Below are 17,026 nucleotides of genomic sequence, written 5' to 3' on the forward strand. Positions count from 1 at the left end.
TTCTAATTGGATGGTGGTGTCGCCGCTTCTAGAGAAATATCCTCATTAGGAGGATGAGGCTCGTGTTCGAGGAAGGGTTTCAAACGCTGCCCGTTGACTTTGAATTGTGCCCCACATTTTGGGTCTCAAATTAGGACAGACCCGTTGTCAAAGGGTTGGCATACAATGCAAGGTCCATCCCATCTTGATTTAAGCTTCCCTGGAAAAAATTTAAGTCGAGAATTATATAACCAGATTTTTTGTTCAGGGACAAAAACTTTCCTGTGTATTTGTTGATCATGGAATGCTTTCATCTTGGCTTTGTAGATGCGAGAATTTTCATATGCTTCATTTCGCAACTCCTCCAATTCATGTAGCTGCAATAAACGATGTTCACTTGCATCATCTATAGATAGATTAAGCTTCTTAATACCCATAAAGCGCGATGTTCGATTTCTAAAGGAAGATGATAAGCTTTTCCAAAGACTAACCTGAATGGCGACATTCCTAATGGGGTTTTATATGCAGTCCGATACGCCCATAATGCACCAGGTAACTTGGTCGACCAATCCTTCCCATTAGGGTTAATATTTTTTTCAATATTTTTTTAATCTCTCTGTTTGAGACTTCCACTTGGCCATTGGCTTGAGGATGATAGGGGGTGGTAAGACGATGATGAACTCCATATCATTTTAACAATTCTTTAAAGACTTTGTTATTGAAATGAGTTCCACCATCACTAATAATAGCTGGTGGGAATCCAAACCGGGAAAAGCTATTATCTTTGGCAAATTTTACAACTTCTTTGTGATCATTGTTTCGTGTTGGTATGGCTTCTACCCACTTAGAGACATAATCGACACCTACCAAAATATATTCATATCCAAAAGATGGAGGAAAGGGTCCCATGAAATCAATGCCCCAAAGATCAAACAATTCAACTTCAAGAATAGGGTGTAGCGGCATAGAATCGTTGCGACCTACATTTACCACTGCTTGGCAGCGAATGCATCTCTTACAGACTTTGTATGCATCACGATGAAGATGGGGCCAATAAAAGCCACATTGTAAGACCTTATGTGCGGTGATCTTGGAGGTGTAATGTCCTCCACACAAAGATGAGTGACAAGATTCCAAAACACTCCATTGTTCTTCCTCTGGTATATACCTTCTAAAAATTTGATCAACTCCCAATCTAAATAATTCAAGCTCATCCCAATAATGATACTTAATGTCCTTAAAAAACTTTTTTTGATCATCATAATCCCAACCATGTGGTAATTGACCAGTTACCAAGTAATTTACTATATGAGCATACCAAGGTAATTTCCTCGTGGAAATTCCTAGAATATGCTCATCAGGAAAAGAATCTATGATGGGAAGTAGAGAAGGCATCGATAAGCGGGAGAGGTGATCGGCTGCCCCGTTATTCACTCCCCGTCTATCTCGAATTTCTATGTCAAACTCTTGCATTAATAAAATCCATCTCATTAATCTAGGTTTTGTTTCTTTCTTGCTTAGCAAATGTTTAAGAGCAGCATGATCTGAAAAGATTATAATCTTACTCCCTATAAGGTAAGATCGAAATTTATCTAAAGCAAAGAGAATTGCAAGTAACTCCTTTTCCGTGGTAGAGTAATTTACCTGAGCAGCGTCGAGAGTCTTACTTGCGTATTAAAGAGCTGTAGGTTTCCTGTCTTTGCGTTGAACCAAAAATGCTCCCACTGCATAATCTGAAGCATCACAAAATATCTCAAAGGGGGCACTCCAATTTGGAGCTTGTAAGATAGGTGCTGTAACTAATGCTTCTTTAATCAAATTAAAAGCCAACTTGCATTCATCATTCCTAGATATCTTAGGTACTCCTAAGACAAAATCAATACTAATGTCTTCCCACGGCTTATCGGGAATGAGTAGTGGAGTATAGAGTCTGGTGTTTTGCTTGGTGAGTTTGGCCTTAGCACATGTTAGGCATCGAGATATAATCTTTCCTACATCTCATTTAAGAGATGGCCAAAATAATTGTTGTTCCATTGCTTGAATGGTCTTCTTAACTCCAAAGTGTCCACTCAACCCGCCGGCATGTGTCTCCCATATCAAGAAATCACGTAGGGAGGTCCGGGGAATGCATAGCCGCTTGCCGTGGAACAAGTATCCGTCATCTATTTAGTAATCACGCGATTTTGGGATTATGTTTTTGCGGACCTGTGTGAAAATATTCCCGAAGTTGGGACAGTCGATGTAAGCGTCTCGTAATTGCTCAAATCCGAGGCCTTGAGTCTTCATCATGTTTAAGAGCAAGGGTCGTCTACTTAAGGCGTCAGCCACTACATTGTCCTTGCCCTTCTTGTGGCGAATAACAAAGGTAAAATCTTGAAAGTATGCTATCTAGCGCGCATGGCGATCGCTGACCTTGCGTTGATCATGTAGGTGACGTAATGCGCTATGGTCTGAAAATAGGACGAACTCCTTTGGTAGGAGACAGTGACGCCAATGGCGCAAGGATTGCACTAAGGAGTAGAATTCTCGGTCATAATTATCGTATCTCTTACGCGTGTCATTCAACTTTTCACTAAAGTATTCTATGGGATGTCCTTCTTGACTTAAGACTCCCGCTATTCTGACACCGGAAGCGTCACATGATACCTCGAAGACTTTGGTGAAGTCTGGTAATCTCAGTACCGGAGCCTCCGCCATAAGCTTCTTGACAAGCTCAAATGTGTGATCTGCTGAGGACGTGCACCCAAATTGTTCCTTTTTAAGGAGGTTAGTGATAGGTGCAGTCACACCACTAAATCCTGGTATGAACCTCCTATAAAAGGTAGCAAGTCCAATAAAACTCCTCACGTCATGGATGTTCTTTAATTTTGGCCAAGTGGTTATCACCTCAACTTTAGCTGGATCAGCAGCTACTCCCTTTGATGATAGTATAAATCCTAAGAAGGATACCTCGAATGCGAAGAAACTACATTTCTTCGGATGCGCATATAGCTTCTCTTGGCGTAGGGCTGCGCATACTTGCCGTAGATGTTGGAGATGATCGCTCCTCATGTGGCTGGAAACTAGTATATCATCAAAATAGACTACCACAAAATTTCCTATAAATGGGCGGAGTACTTCATTCATCAACCTCTGAAAAGTACTCGGGGCATTGGACAGCCCGAAAGGCATGATGTTCCATTCAAAGAGGCCGTCTTTGATTTTGAACGCCGTATTCCACTCATCTCCCGGTCGAATCCTGACCTGATGATAGCCACTTCTTAAATCTATATTTGAAAAGATAGTGGGGCCGACCATTTCGTCGAATAAGTCTTGCATTCTAGGGATTGGAAATTGATACTTCACTATGATTTTATTTATAGCCCTAGAATCACAGCACATGCGCCAAGTTCTGTCTTTCTTGGGCGCAAGTAAAGCTGGCACAGCACACGGACTGAGGCTCTCTCTGATCAACCCTTTGGAGAGCATGTCTTTTACTTGTCCATATAGTTCCTCATACGTGATCGGATCCATTCTATAATGAGGAAGATTCGGGAAGGAAGCTCCCGGAACTAAGTCTATGGCATGCTGAATATTCCTCAAGGGAGGAAGATCACATGGTAATTCAGTACGGAATACGTCCGCGAATTCCTCGACTAGTTGAATTACCTCGGGGTCCTTCGGCTTTGCTTCTTCCTTTGCCATTGACGGGGATATGGCTAGTGCAAAGCATAGTGGCAAGATGTCATCTTCAAGCTCTAAGTCTCGCCTAAAGATACAACCATTGGTGACAACAGGTCTTGGTTGTGAATGATCCTGTCCAGGAGTGGGCGTCAGTGATGGGACGTGAGTGTGGGTTGAAGGATACCAAATAATGCGTCCACCTCCATAAATGAACGAACATGTGTTTACTCGTCCGGATAGCTGGACATCGTGATCAAACAACCAAGGTCGTCCGAGGATAATACTACCAAATTTCATTGGTAGTACATCACGGAGTACCTGTTCATCATATGTGCTCATCTTTAACGGAACATAACATTGCATCCTCACCGGTAGGGTGGATGCGTCAATCCATGACACATTGTACGGCATCGGGTGCGGTATCAACGTGAGTCCAAGTTTCTGAGTTGTGTCTTCGGAGATGGCATTGACACAGCTCCCACTATCTACTATAAGTTTGTAGGTACGTCCTGCAATTTTGACGTACAAATAGAAAATAGATGTTCGCTGAGTAACATCAGCGTGGATCGCGGTAGATGGCTTCGGCGATGATGTAGAGGTGTGGGGTGCAATCGACGTAGCGGGACCGGAAGGACACGTGCTCGTCTTAGGAATAGCAATGGCAACAGAACTCGATCCCACCGGTGTAGTGGCAGCTAAACGCGAATGGGTACTAGAACTGCTCAACTGGGCGCCTTGCTGGATGCGTAAGTTCACAACGGGTTGAGCAGGGGTAGGGGAAACCGGTGTTACTCTATTTCCTCTCCTTCGGGGGCACTCTCCCGAGTATTGCGTCAACCTCCAAATCATCCTCCGGTGGTATATCTAGTCGATTCCCATGGATGTCCATATGCAAGAGTGAGGGACATTCAGTGTGGCGATGTCCAAACCCTTTGCACTTAAAGCATTGCATGGCTTCACGGACAGCCATCGGGGCTCTAGCTGTCGACACTACAGGGGTGTCGATGTTGTCGGAACGGGAGCCGTAGTTGGCACTGGTGCTGCTGGGCGCGGAGTTGCATTAGCTCCTCAGGTCCATCTGGATGTTGCTAGAGTTGTCGAACTCGTGGATGAGTTGGTAACACTCGCTTGGGGTGCAACAACACTCGGTGCAACTACATCATCATGAGAGTATTCATTACTCTCGACTAGACTATAAGCTAAGTCTACGGTGCTAGGGTTTTGCTCTAAGACTCTAACTCCTAAATCTGATCGGAGCCCGTGGATGAAAAAGGCTATTTAAATTTTAGGACTTTCCACAAATTTACATCTCATGCGATATTCCGTAAATTCTTTGATATATTTGCTGACCTTTCGCCTACCTTGCTTTAAGTCCATCCATTTAAGCAAGACGCGGGTCATATAGAGCTTAGGGATATATTAATCCTTAAGCTCTTGGGACATCTTGTCCCATGTCATGGGAGGATCACCACGCCGTCAGGCAGCTTCCTTCTCATTTTTCCAGAAAGTCTTAGCTTGCCCCCCGAGACGAGCTTCAGCGTAGGATACGCATAGATCATCGTTGATAAGCCGAAAATAGGGGTGAAAATTACGCAAATTTTTAGCCCTTGTCGTTGTGAATTTTTGGCTTATGCAATAAAATTTATAAAACTCTACTTAATATGTATAGTGATAAGTATGAGTGTCGTCCAAGGGAGGCAAGTAGGAATTTCAATTTGATTTAATTTTTGGTGTTTTAGATCCTAATTAGAGTGAATTTGATCTTCAATGAGGATCAAGTCACCCTAATTAGGTGAGAATTTAGAGAGGGGGGTAGGAGAGATGGGAAGATTAGAAGAATTAAGAGCTCTAAATTTCCTTATTTGATCCTAATTAAAGGATCCAAGAAATCATTTAGAGAGGTTGAAAGAGGGTTCTTAAAATGAGTTGGGTTGATTTTTCAGATTGATAATTCAGAACAAAATGGGGTAAATTGAGACTTCTAAAAATTAAAACTAAATTTTTTATAATTTTCTTTTGTAATGCAATTGAATGCCCAGGTAAAATTCCTCAATTTCTCCTCTCAATCCTGATCAGGGCTTGTACATGCCGCTGCCAAGCGATTTAGAAGTTCAGACTAGAATGGAGATGAAGAAACAAACAACTTAACCTATTTCATTCAAAATGCACAAAAGTTTGAATAAAATGAAAGAAAAAAATACCAAAACTGTTGATCCAGGCTGGGACTCCTCTCTGTCTTGCAGCTGTGATGAAGCACCCTCCAGAATGAGCTCCCCCTCTCGAAATTTAGCTTTTATACTTAGGTTATAGGGTAAAAATCACCATTTTACCCCCGTTTAGTAATTAATGTTTATCTATCAATGTAGGCTAGATCTGAATGATCTAACCGTAAAAGATAGAAAGAGGGGATCAAGACGAACAAATCCATAAAAAAATCATCTCAATCGGACTTCAGGATCAAAAGTTCTTAATAAATCAATTTTAAACCAATTTAATCCATTGGATTTAAAATTGATTTATTTATTAGTTTCGTTTTTAAACACGCAATGACGTGTCGCTCTCTCATTGGCTGGCGCATTTTGAATCCTCCTTTTTGCAGAAAAGTCCTTAAAAAGCCTGGAATTGCTTTTGGACGCCGCCCAAAAGTAATTGCGTATATGCCCCTGGCGCACTCTCTCTCCTCCGATTTCTCCTAAAACATTAAAAATATATAAAACAAATTGCAATAAAACCCTGAATGATTTTAAATAGGATCTTTACGCCTGCCGTGGCGACCGAGAGCTGTTTTTAGGATATTTTTGCAACGAAACGTTGCAAAAAGGCCCCAAAAAGTCTAGAAATTGCATAAATACATTTTTTTCTCTTATAAATATGCCCTTTTTTCATAGAATAAATGCATTTCTTCTTGAAATAAATCCCAGAAAATTCCTTAAAATTCGTAAAAAATTCTAGAAAATTCTAGAAAATTCCCTGATTAATTCCCATGTTGATAAATGTCGAAATAAACTTTTGAATGTCCCATTTTCATCCAAAACTAATTATTTCGAGCTTCAATAAATCCTTAAAAATTCATATAATTAACAGAAAATTAGGGAAAAATCAGAAATTACTTGGAAGCATTATTTTTGTGTAAATATATGATAACAAACCAAATTTAAGCCTTTTAAATGCATAAATCATGCTAATAACATGAAATAAAGACCAAAATTAGGGTGTTATTATATACCCCCCTACTGAGACATTGCTAGTCCCTTAGCAACATCTAAGTACTTTGCTGAATTATCATCTCTTTCATCCTGTAAGTCAGACAACAAGTGTGCGAAGTGTTAAGTGTATCGATCACAAGCCGAACTAAAACACTAAATGACATTTTGAGCTCCGACCTTTTCAGGAATGTGGGGTTTCTTTCTCCTTGGCTTGGATGCCTAAGTGGATGAGAAGGGAGTGTACTTGTTTCTAGGTATAACGCTATACTCCTCAGGTAAACTCTCTCCACTCATGTGCAGCTGCCCTCACATCTCTAGCGAGCAAGATCACTCTCTCCCGGGGTGACGGCCACCTAGTACTTGCCTCTCCATTAGCCTTTTCTCTTTCCTAAGAATAGAAGAAGCCATTTCCTCCTCCTTTTGAGCACAGAATATTGAACACAACGAGAAGAATATATGATAGAGTTGTGATGGGGGAGAATGAGACTTTGTGAAAGAATTAGGGTCAGCATGAACAATGAGAGATTTATGGTCCAACGGGTGCTGTGCTACCTTGGATAACCTACTCCCAAGATTTTTAGAGGAAGTGAGGGAGATAGAAGAGATGAGACCAATGTGATGATATAGAGAATAAAGACCATCTTGCCCTGAATTGAAAGTCAAAACCAGAAATGGCAAGTCAAACCCCTCCTTTCTCTTTGTCTTCTTCTCATTCCTCTTGTCTTTTTTTTTTCTTTTCTTTTTTTTCAAACTCCTTTTTTTTTTTTCCCTTCTTTTTTTTTTTGTATATCAAACAAAGAGGATAACAACAAATGAAACACTTTCCATGACTTGAATGGTTTTTTAAATATTTTATCACAACTAGCATGAGTGTCATAACAATCACATTGGTCTATGGAGAAGAGATAGAAGAACGAGATTTAGATGATGCAGAGCGAATTATTGACAGAAAAGATACAAAGAGGCAGTATCGTAGTGATACCGTGGAAAGGGAGATAGACGTACTTGGGAGATAAGCATATCCTCGGTAGCGGAAGCAAGGTGGTGGAGTCAAGTTGTGATGGATATGGCGTGAAGCGTGTGGAACAATAAGGTGAATGAAGTGGCGGATTCCGTGCATAGGACTCGGAGAATGACTGCCCACTATTTTGGAATGAAAGTAGGCTAATGGTGGGACGAAATACATAAGTGGGATCGGCTATTTTGAGCTGATTGGAATGGGGAATCTCAATTCGCTCATCACTCTCCTTTGAAGTATAGAGCTTCTACCCTTAGACTTTCCATCATCTAATCAACCACTAGACGACCTCCCCAATTTGACATTGAACCCACATTGCTCAAAATCACTTGTGTTGCACCTCAACATGTTCCTGATCCGCTCTAGGAGCTTAACTTCTACACATGTTTCCAAACTACTGGATGAAAGAAAATTAATTCATGTATGTGCATGTTAAAGATCGTTAAAAGCAGGTTCAATTCATGTAGTATTCTTTAAAATTAATCACATGAGTCAACGTTTTCCATATAAAATGAACTAGCTCCCCCCCACTAAAACGCATGGTCCTCAATGCATAACGATTAAAATAACGAAAAGGAAAATTGAGGGAGAGAATTGCAAACAGTGGGGATGGACTTGAGGCTTGTTGTTTAGATGATAGATGTAAAATCTTGAATACGTCATGCTGCATTTGACAATCTTCCCGTGAGAGCTGTGGATACGAGGCCCCATTCCTGAAACAAAACAAAAAACAAAGCGAGCAAAATGGACAAGAAAATAAAACTAACAAGAAAATAAAGTAAGGATAAAGATAAAACTCCAAGAGATTCAAACAAATGGTACTAGTATGGATTTAGGGATCCATAACGCCTTACGTGATAATTTCTTAAAGGGTTCTAAGATGGATTTAGGAATCCATACTTGGTTTCGTAGATTTGGGATCGGAATGACCGTCGACCTTGTAACGGTTGATTGCCTAGGAGTCCATTTCATTTTCTCATGTATTTTATTGCCCCCTTGATGATTCCTCTTGTCTACAAACATCCTCTTCATGCCAGCATTTGTCCTTATTCTATTATTTGTTGTTCTTTTGTTCTTCCTATTTGGCATGGAGGTTGAGGGAATATCAGCAATATCTTTATGCAAAGTTTTTTTATTATCCAAACTACATTCGTCTGTGCTCCTTCTCATTTTGCACTTTTCCTCTTGTAATACCTTGATACTGTTCTGTAAGTAGTGATTAATTATTGTCAAGGCCACGAGTCGTATTTGGGAATGCAAACATGAGGGTTTACAATGAGTTTGGATAACTGAAGTAGTAAATGGTGACGTGGAACCTTTATTTTCAAGGATAGAAGTAGTTGTTGAGGCATGATTGTCCTCGTCAATATTTTCCTTAGAGATTTCCTTATCCTCTGCCCTAAAGTGTCCACTTCTACTGCTTGAAGGGTCAGCTAGCTTAAGGGTAATTCTCTTATCATTTTCTCTAAGGATAACTTCCTTAAACTCTACGTCTATCACCGCTCTTGCTAATCTTAAGAAAAATCTCCCTAAAACAATAGGTGCTTTCTTTGTCGTTCCCTCTAAGATGAAAAAATCAGATTTAAATCGACATCCATTAATATCAACACATGCATTGGTGATTTGGCCACTAGGAGTGATATGAATACCATCATCAAAGCATATGAGTTGGGAAGATGGCGTCACCTTACCTATAGGGTGTCTCTCTAGGACAGTTGAAGGGATGATACTATGGTTTGAGCCCAGATCTATAAGCACATTGTGGAATCTACTTCCTCCAATATCACACACTATTCTAGAGTCCTTTGGCTCTGTAATCCTCCTCGACTCTCGACTAACTTTAGGTACCTCCCCGTCTAAAATTTCAGATTGAGTTGGGGGAAGTTGGAATAAAGGCTCCTCCTCCCTACACACTTCCCTACTAGGCTCTAATATTCTAGAGTTCTCCATCTTCTCTAATCTTTCATGTAAGTTCACCATTTGATCCTTCATTAGTGATAGCACTGATATGATCGTGGGATCTATAGGAGCTTGTGTATGAAGCTTAGGCACACTAGAACTCCTAGGAGAGCTATCACCCTTAGAATCTATTGGTTGTGAGGGAACTTTACTTCCAATTTCCATAGATAAATCTATTGTAGCATCATCAGTTGTTCTTCTAATAAATTCATGATCATAAGATGCTCCCTCTAAAGATATAGGAGTACTACAGTCGTGGAAAGATCGAACATTCTCATCTACTATTTTGTTCTTTTCCTCTTCCGTCCTCTTTAATTCTCTGTTTGAAACATCTAACCTCAACTCATCTCCATGAAGGCTTTTGTATGATCTTTCTCTGAGTGTTAAATATTCCTCAAATGAAGGTGCCTTGTAATGGTCCCCTATTGTTCGCCGTGTTTGATTACTAGAAAGTCCAAATACGCTCGTAGGGGGTGAAGATGTCTGGGTACTATCTGTCTCTATTTTGCCCTCCCTTGCAGCTTGCATCGCAAGCTCTTTCACTGTCATTCTAACCTTTGGCTGCATATTTTTCATTTACGTAAATCTAGATTCACTAATCAAGGATTAGATAAATAGGATGACAAAAAGGTACTAAAAGGATAATTATTCCCAAAATCAAACGCTCATTGCATATAGATGTTCAAGAAAATTAAAATATGATATTCTCTATTGAAGTTAAAAAATTATCAGAAATTTAGAGTTATTAAAAATCAAAGAGAGAAATCACTAAACCAAATAGCTCATTTAAGATTTCAAAATACTTCATAGGCACTCAATTGATAAGAATCAAAACCAATTAAATTCCTTAACGTTGCTTCCCCGGCAACGGCGCCAATTGATAAGCCGAAAATAGGGGTGAAAATTGCGCAAATTTTTAGCCCTTGTCGTTGTGAATTTTTGGCTTATGCAATAAAATTTATAAAACTCTACTTAATATGTATAGTGATAAGTATGAGTGTCGTCCAAGGGAGGCAAGTAGGAATTTCAATTTGATTTAATTTTTGGTGTTTTAGATCCTAATTAGAGTGAATTTGATCTTCAATGAGGATCAAGTCACCCTAATTAGGTGAGAATTTAGAGAGGGGGGTAGGAGAGATGGGAAGATTAGAAGAATTAAGAGCTCTAAATTTCCTTATTTGATCCTAATTAAAGGATCCAAGAAATCATTTAGAGAGGTTGAAAGAGGGTTCTTAAAATGAGTTGGGTTGATTTTTCAGATTGATAATTCAGAACAAAATGGGGTAAATTGAGACTTCTAAAAATTAAAACTAAATTTTTTATAATTTTCTTTTGTAATGCAATTGAATGCCCAGGTAAAATTCCTCAATTTCTCCTCTCAATCCTAATCAGGGCTTGTACATGCCGCTCAAGCCAAGCGATTTAGAAGTTCAGACTAGAATGGAGATGAAGAAACAAACAACTTAACCTATTTCATTCAAAATGCACAAAAGTTTGAATAAAATGAAAGAAAAAAATACCAAAACTGTTGATCCAGGCTGGGACTCCTCTCTGTCTTGCAGCTGTGATGAAGCACCCTCCAGAATGAGCTCCCCCTCTCGAAATTTAGCTTTTATACTTAGGTTATAGGGTAAAAATCACCATTTTACCCCCGTTTAGTAATTAATGTTTATCTATCAATGTAGGCTAGATCTGAATGATCTAACCGTAAAAGATAGAAAGAGGGGATCAAGACGAACAAATCCATAAAAAAATCATCTCAATCGGACTTCAGGATCAAAAGTTCTTAATAAATCAATTTTAAACCAATTTAATCCATTGGATTTAAAATTGATTTATTTATTAGTTTCGTTTTTAAACACGCAATGACGTGTCGCTCTCTCATTGGCTGGCGCATTTTGAATCCTCCTTTTTGCAGAAAAGTCCTTAAAAAGCCTGGAATTGCTTTTGGACGCCGCCCAAAAGTAATTGCGTATATGCCCCTGGCGCACTCTCTCTCCTCCGATTTCTCCTAAAACATTAAAAATATATAAAACAAATTGCAATAAAACCCTGAATGATTTTAAATAGGATCTTTACGCCTGCCGTGGCGACCGAGAGCTGTTTTTAGGATATTTTTGCAACGAAACGTTGCAAAAAGGCCCCAAAAAGTCTAGAAATTGCATAAATACATTTTTTTCTCTTATAAATATGCCCTTTTTTCATAGAATAAATGCATTTCTTCTTGAAATAAATCCCAGAAAATTCCTTAAAATTCGTAAAAAATTCTAGAAAATTCTAGAAAATTCCCTGATTAATTCCCATGTTGATAAATGTCGAAATAAACTTTTGAATGTCCCATTTTCATCCAAAACTAATTATTTCGAGCTTCAATAAATCCTTAAAAATTCATATAATTAACAGAAAATTAGGGAAAAATCAGAAATTACTTGGAAGCATTATTTTTGTGTAAATATATGATAACAAACCAAATTTAAGCCTTTTAAATGCATAAATCATGCTAATAACATGAAATAAAGACCAAAATTAGGGTGTTATTATATACCCCCCTACTGAGACATTGCTAGTCCCTTAGCAACATCTAAGTACTTTGCTGAATTATCATCTCTTTCATCCTGTAAGTCAGACAACAAGTGTGCGAAGTGTTAAGTGTATCGATCACAAGCCGAACTAAAACACTAAATGACATTTTGAGCTCCGACCTTTTCAGGAATGTGGGGTTTCTTTCTCCTTGGCTTGGATGCCTAAGTGGATGAGAAGGAGTGTACTTGTTTCTAGGTATAACGCTATACTCCTCAGGTAAACTCTCTCCACTCATGTGCAGCTGCCCTCACATCTCTAGCGAGCAAGATCACTCTCTCCCGGGGTGACGGCCACCTAGTACTTGCCTCTCCATTAGCCTTTTCTCTTTCCTAAGAATAGAAGAAGCCATTTCCTCCTCCTTTTGAGCACAGAATATTGAACACAACGAGAAGAATATATGATAGAGTTGTGATGGGGGAGAATGAGACTTTGTGAAAGAATTAGGGTCAGCATGAACAATGAGAGATTTATGGTCCAACGGGTGCTGTGCTACCTTGGATAACCTACTCCCAAGATTTTTAGAGGAAGTGAGGGAGATAGAAGAGATGAGACCAATGTGATGATATAGAGAATAAAGACCATCTTGCCCTGAATTGAAAGTCAAAACCAGAAATGGCAAGTCAAACCCCTCCTTTCTCTTTGTCTTCTTCTCATTCCTCTTGTCTTTTTTTTTCTTTTCTTTTTTTTCAAACTCCTTTTTTTTTTTCGCTTCTTTTTTTTTGTATATCAAACAAAGAGGATAACAACAAATGAAACACTTTCCATGACTTGAATGGTTTTTTAAATATTTTATCACAACTAGCATGAGTGTCATAACAATCACATTGGTCTATGGAGAAGAGATAGAAGAATGAGATTTAGATGATGCAGAGCGAATTATTGACAGAAAAGATACAAAGAGGCAGTATCGTAGTGATACCGTGGAAAGGGAGATAGACGTACTTGGGAGATAAGCATATCCTCGGTAGCGGAAGCAAGGTGGTGGAGTCAAGTTGTGATGGATATGGCGTGAAGCGTGTGGAACAATAAGGTGAATGAAGTGGCGGATTCCGTGCATAGGACTCGGAGAATGACTGCCCACTATTTTGGAATGAAAGTAGGCTAATGGTGGGACGAAATACATAAGTGGGATCGGCTATTTTGAGCTGATTGGAATGGGGAATCTCAATTCGCTCATCACTCTCCTTTGAAGTATAGAGCTTCTACCCTTAGACTTTCCATCATCTAATCAACCACTAGACGACCTCCCCAATTTGACATTGAACCCACATTGCTCAAAATCACTTGTGTTGCACCTCAACATGTTCCTGATCCGCTCTAGGAGCTTAACTTCTACACATGTTTCCAAACTACTGGATGAAAGAAAATTAATTCATGTATGTGCATGTTAAAGATCGTTAAAAGCAGGTTCAATTCATGTAGTATTCTTTAAAATTAATCACATGAGTCAACGTTTTCCATATAAAATGAACTAGCTCCCCCCCACTAAAACACGCATGGTCCTCAATGCATAACGATTAAAATAACGAAAAGGAAAATTGAGGAGAGAATTGCAAACAGTGGGGATGGACTTGAGGCTTGTTGTTTAGATGATAGATGTAAAATCTTGAATACGTCATGCTGCATTTGACAATCTTCCCGTGAGAGCTGTGGATACGAGGCCCCATTCCTGAAACAAAACAAAAACAAAGCGAGCAAAATGGACAAGAAAATAAAACTAACAAGAAAATAAAGTAAGGATAAAGATAAAACTCCAAGAGATTCAAACAAATGGTACTAGTATGGATTTAGGGATCCATAACGCCTTACGTGATAATTTCTTAAAGGGTTCTAAGATGGATTTAGGAATCCATACTTGGTTTAAAGATTTGGGATCGGAATGACCGTCGACCTTGTAACGGTTGATTGCCTAGGAGTCCATTTCATTTTCTCATGTATTTTATTGCCCCCTTGATGATTCCTCTTGTCTACAAACATCCTCTTCATGCCAGCATTTGTCCTTATTCTATTATTTGTTGTTCTTTTGTTCTTCCTATTTGGCATGGAGGTTGAGGGAATATCAGCAATATCTTTATGCAAAGTTTTTTTATTATCCAAACTACATTCCTCTGTGCTCCTTCTCATTTTGCACTTTTCCTCTTGTAATACCTTGATACTGTTCTGTAAGTAGTGATTAATTATTGTCAAGGCCACGAGTCGTATTTGGGAATGCAAACATGAGGGTTTACAATGAGTTTGGATAACTGAAGTAGTAGATGGTGACGTGGAACCTTTATTTTCAAGGATAGAAGTAGTTGTTGAGGCATGATTGTCCTCGTCAATATTTTCCTTAGAGATTTCCTTATCCTCTGCCCTAAAGTGTCCACTTCTACTCGCCGAAGGGTCAGCTAGCTTAAGGGTAATTCTCTTATCATTTTCTCTAAGGATAACTTCCTTAAACTCTACGTCTATCACCGCTCTTGCTAATCTTAAGAAAAATCTCCCTAAAACAATAGGTGCTTTCTTTGTCGTTCCCTCTAAGATGAAAAAATCAGATTTAAATCGACATCCATTAATATCAACACATGCATTGGTGATTTGGCCACTAGGAGTGATATGAATACCATCATCAAAGCATATGAGTTGGGAAGATGGCGTCACCTTACCTATAGGGTGTCTCTCTAGGACAGTTGAAGGGATGATACTATGGTTTGAGCCTAGATCTATAAGCACATTGTGGAATCTACTTCCTCCAATATCACACACTATTCTAGAGTCCTTTGGCTCTGTAATCCTCCTCGACTCTCGACTAACTTTAGGTACCTCCCCGTCTAAAATTTCAGATTGAGTTGGGGGAAGTTGGAATAAAGGCTCCTCCTCCCTACACACTTCCCTACTAGGCTCTAATATTCTAGAGTTCTCCATCTTCTCTAATCTTTCATGTAAGTTCACCATTTGATCCTTCATTAGTGATAGCACTGATATGATCGTGGGATCTATAGGAGCTTGTGTATGAAGCTTAGGCACACTAGAACTCCTAGGAGAGCTATCACCCTTAGAATCTATTGGTTGTGAGGGAACTTTACTTCCAATTTCCATAGATAAATCTATTGTAGCATCATCAGTTGTTCTTCTAATAAATTCATGATCATAAGATGCTCCCTCTAAAGATATAGGAGTACTACAGTCGTGGAAAGATCGAACATTCTCATCTACTATTTTGTTCTTTTCCTCTTCCGTCCTCTTTAATTCTCTGTTTGAAACATCTAACCTCAACTCATCTCCATGAAGGCTTTTGTATGATCTTTCTCTGAGTGTTAAATATTCCTCAAATGAAGGTGCCTTGTAATGGTCCCCTATTGTTCGCCGTGTTTGATTACTAGAGTGTCCAAATACGCTCGTAGGGGGTGAAGATGTCTGGGTACTATCTGTCTCTATTTTGCCCTCCCTTGCAGCTTGCATCGCAAGCTCTTTCACTGTCATTCTAACCTTTGGCTGCATATTTTTCATTTACGTAAATCTAGATTCACTAATCAAGGATTAGATAAATAGGATGACAAAAAGGTACTAAAAGGATAATTATTCCCAAAATCAAACGCTCATTGCATATAGATGTTCAAGAAAATTAAAATATGATATTCTCTATTGAAGTTAAAAAATTATCAGAAATTTAGAGTTATTAAAAATCAAAGAGAGAAATCACTAAACCAAATAGCTCATTTAAGATTTCAAAATACTTCATAGGCACTCAATTGATAAGAATCAAAACCAATTAAATTCCTTAGCGTTGCTTCCCCAACGCGCCAATTGATAAGCCGAAAATAGGGGTGAAAATTGCGCAAATTTTTAGCCCTTGTCGTTAATAATTTTGGCTTATGCAATAAAATTTATAAAACTCTACTTAATATGTATAGTGATAAGTATGAGTGTCGTCCAAGGGAGGCAAGTAGGAATTTCAATTTGATTTAATTTTTGGTGTTTTAGATCCTAATTAGAGTGAATTTGATCTTCAATGAGGATCAAGTCACCCTAATTAGGTGAGAATTTAGAGAGGGGGGTAGGAGAGATGGGAAGATTAGAAGAATTAAGAGCTCTAAATTTCCTTATTTGATCCTAATTAAAGGATCCAAGAAATCATTTAGAGAGGTTGAAAGAGGGTTCTTAAAATGAGTTGGGTTGATTTTTCAGATTGATAATTCAGAACAAAATGGGGTAAATTGAGACTTCTAAAAATTAAAACTAAATTTTTTATAATTTTCTTTGTAATGCAATTGAATGCCCAGGTAAAATTCCTCAATTTCTCCTCTCAATCCTAATCAGGGCTTGTACATGCCGCTCAAGCCAAGCGATTTAGAAGTTCAGACTAGAATGGAGATGAAGAAACAAACAACTTAACCTATTTCATTCAAAATGCACAAAAGTTTGAATAAAATGAAAGAAAAAAATACCAAAACTGTTGATCCAGGCTGGGACTCCTCTCTGTCTTGCAGCTGTGATGAAGCACCCTCCAGAATGAGCTCCCCTCTCGAAATTTAGCTTTTATACTTAGGTTATAGGGTAAAAATCACCATTTTACCCCCGTTTAGTAATTAATGTTTATCTATCAATGTAGGCTAGATCTGAATGATCTAACCGTAAA

Source organism: Wolffia australiana, chromosome 10, assembly GCF_029677425.1.
Source record: "Wolffia australiana isolate 7733 chromosome 10, ASM2967742v1".
Taxonomy (NCBI): domain Eukaryota; kingdom Viridiplantae; phylum Streptophyta; class Magnoliopsida; order Alismatales; family Araceae; genus Wolffia; species Wolffia australiana.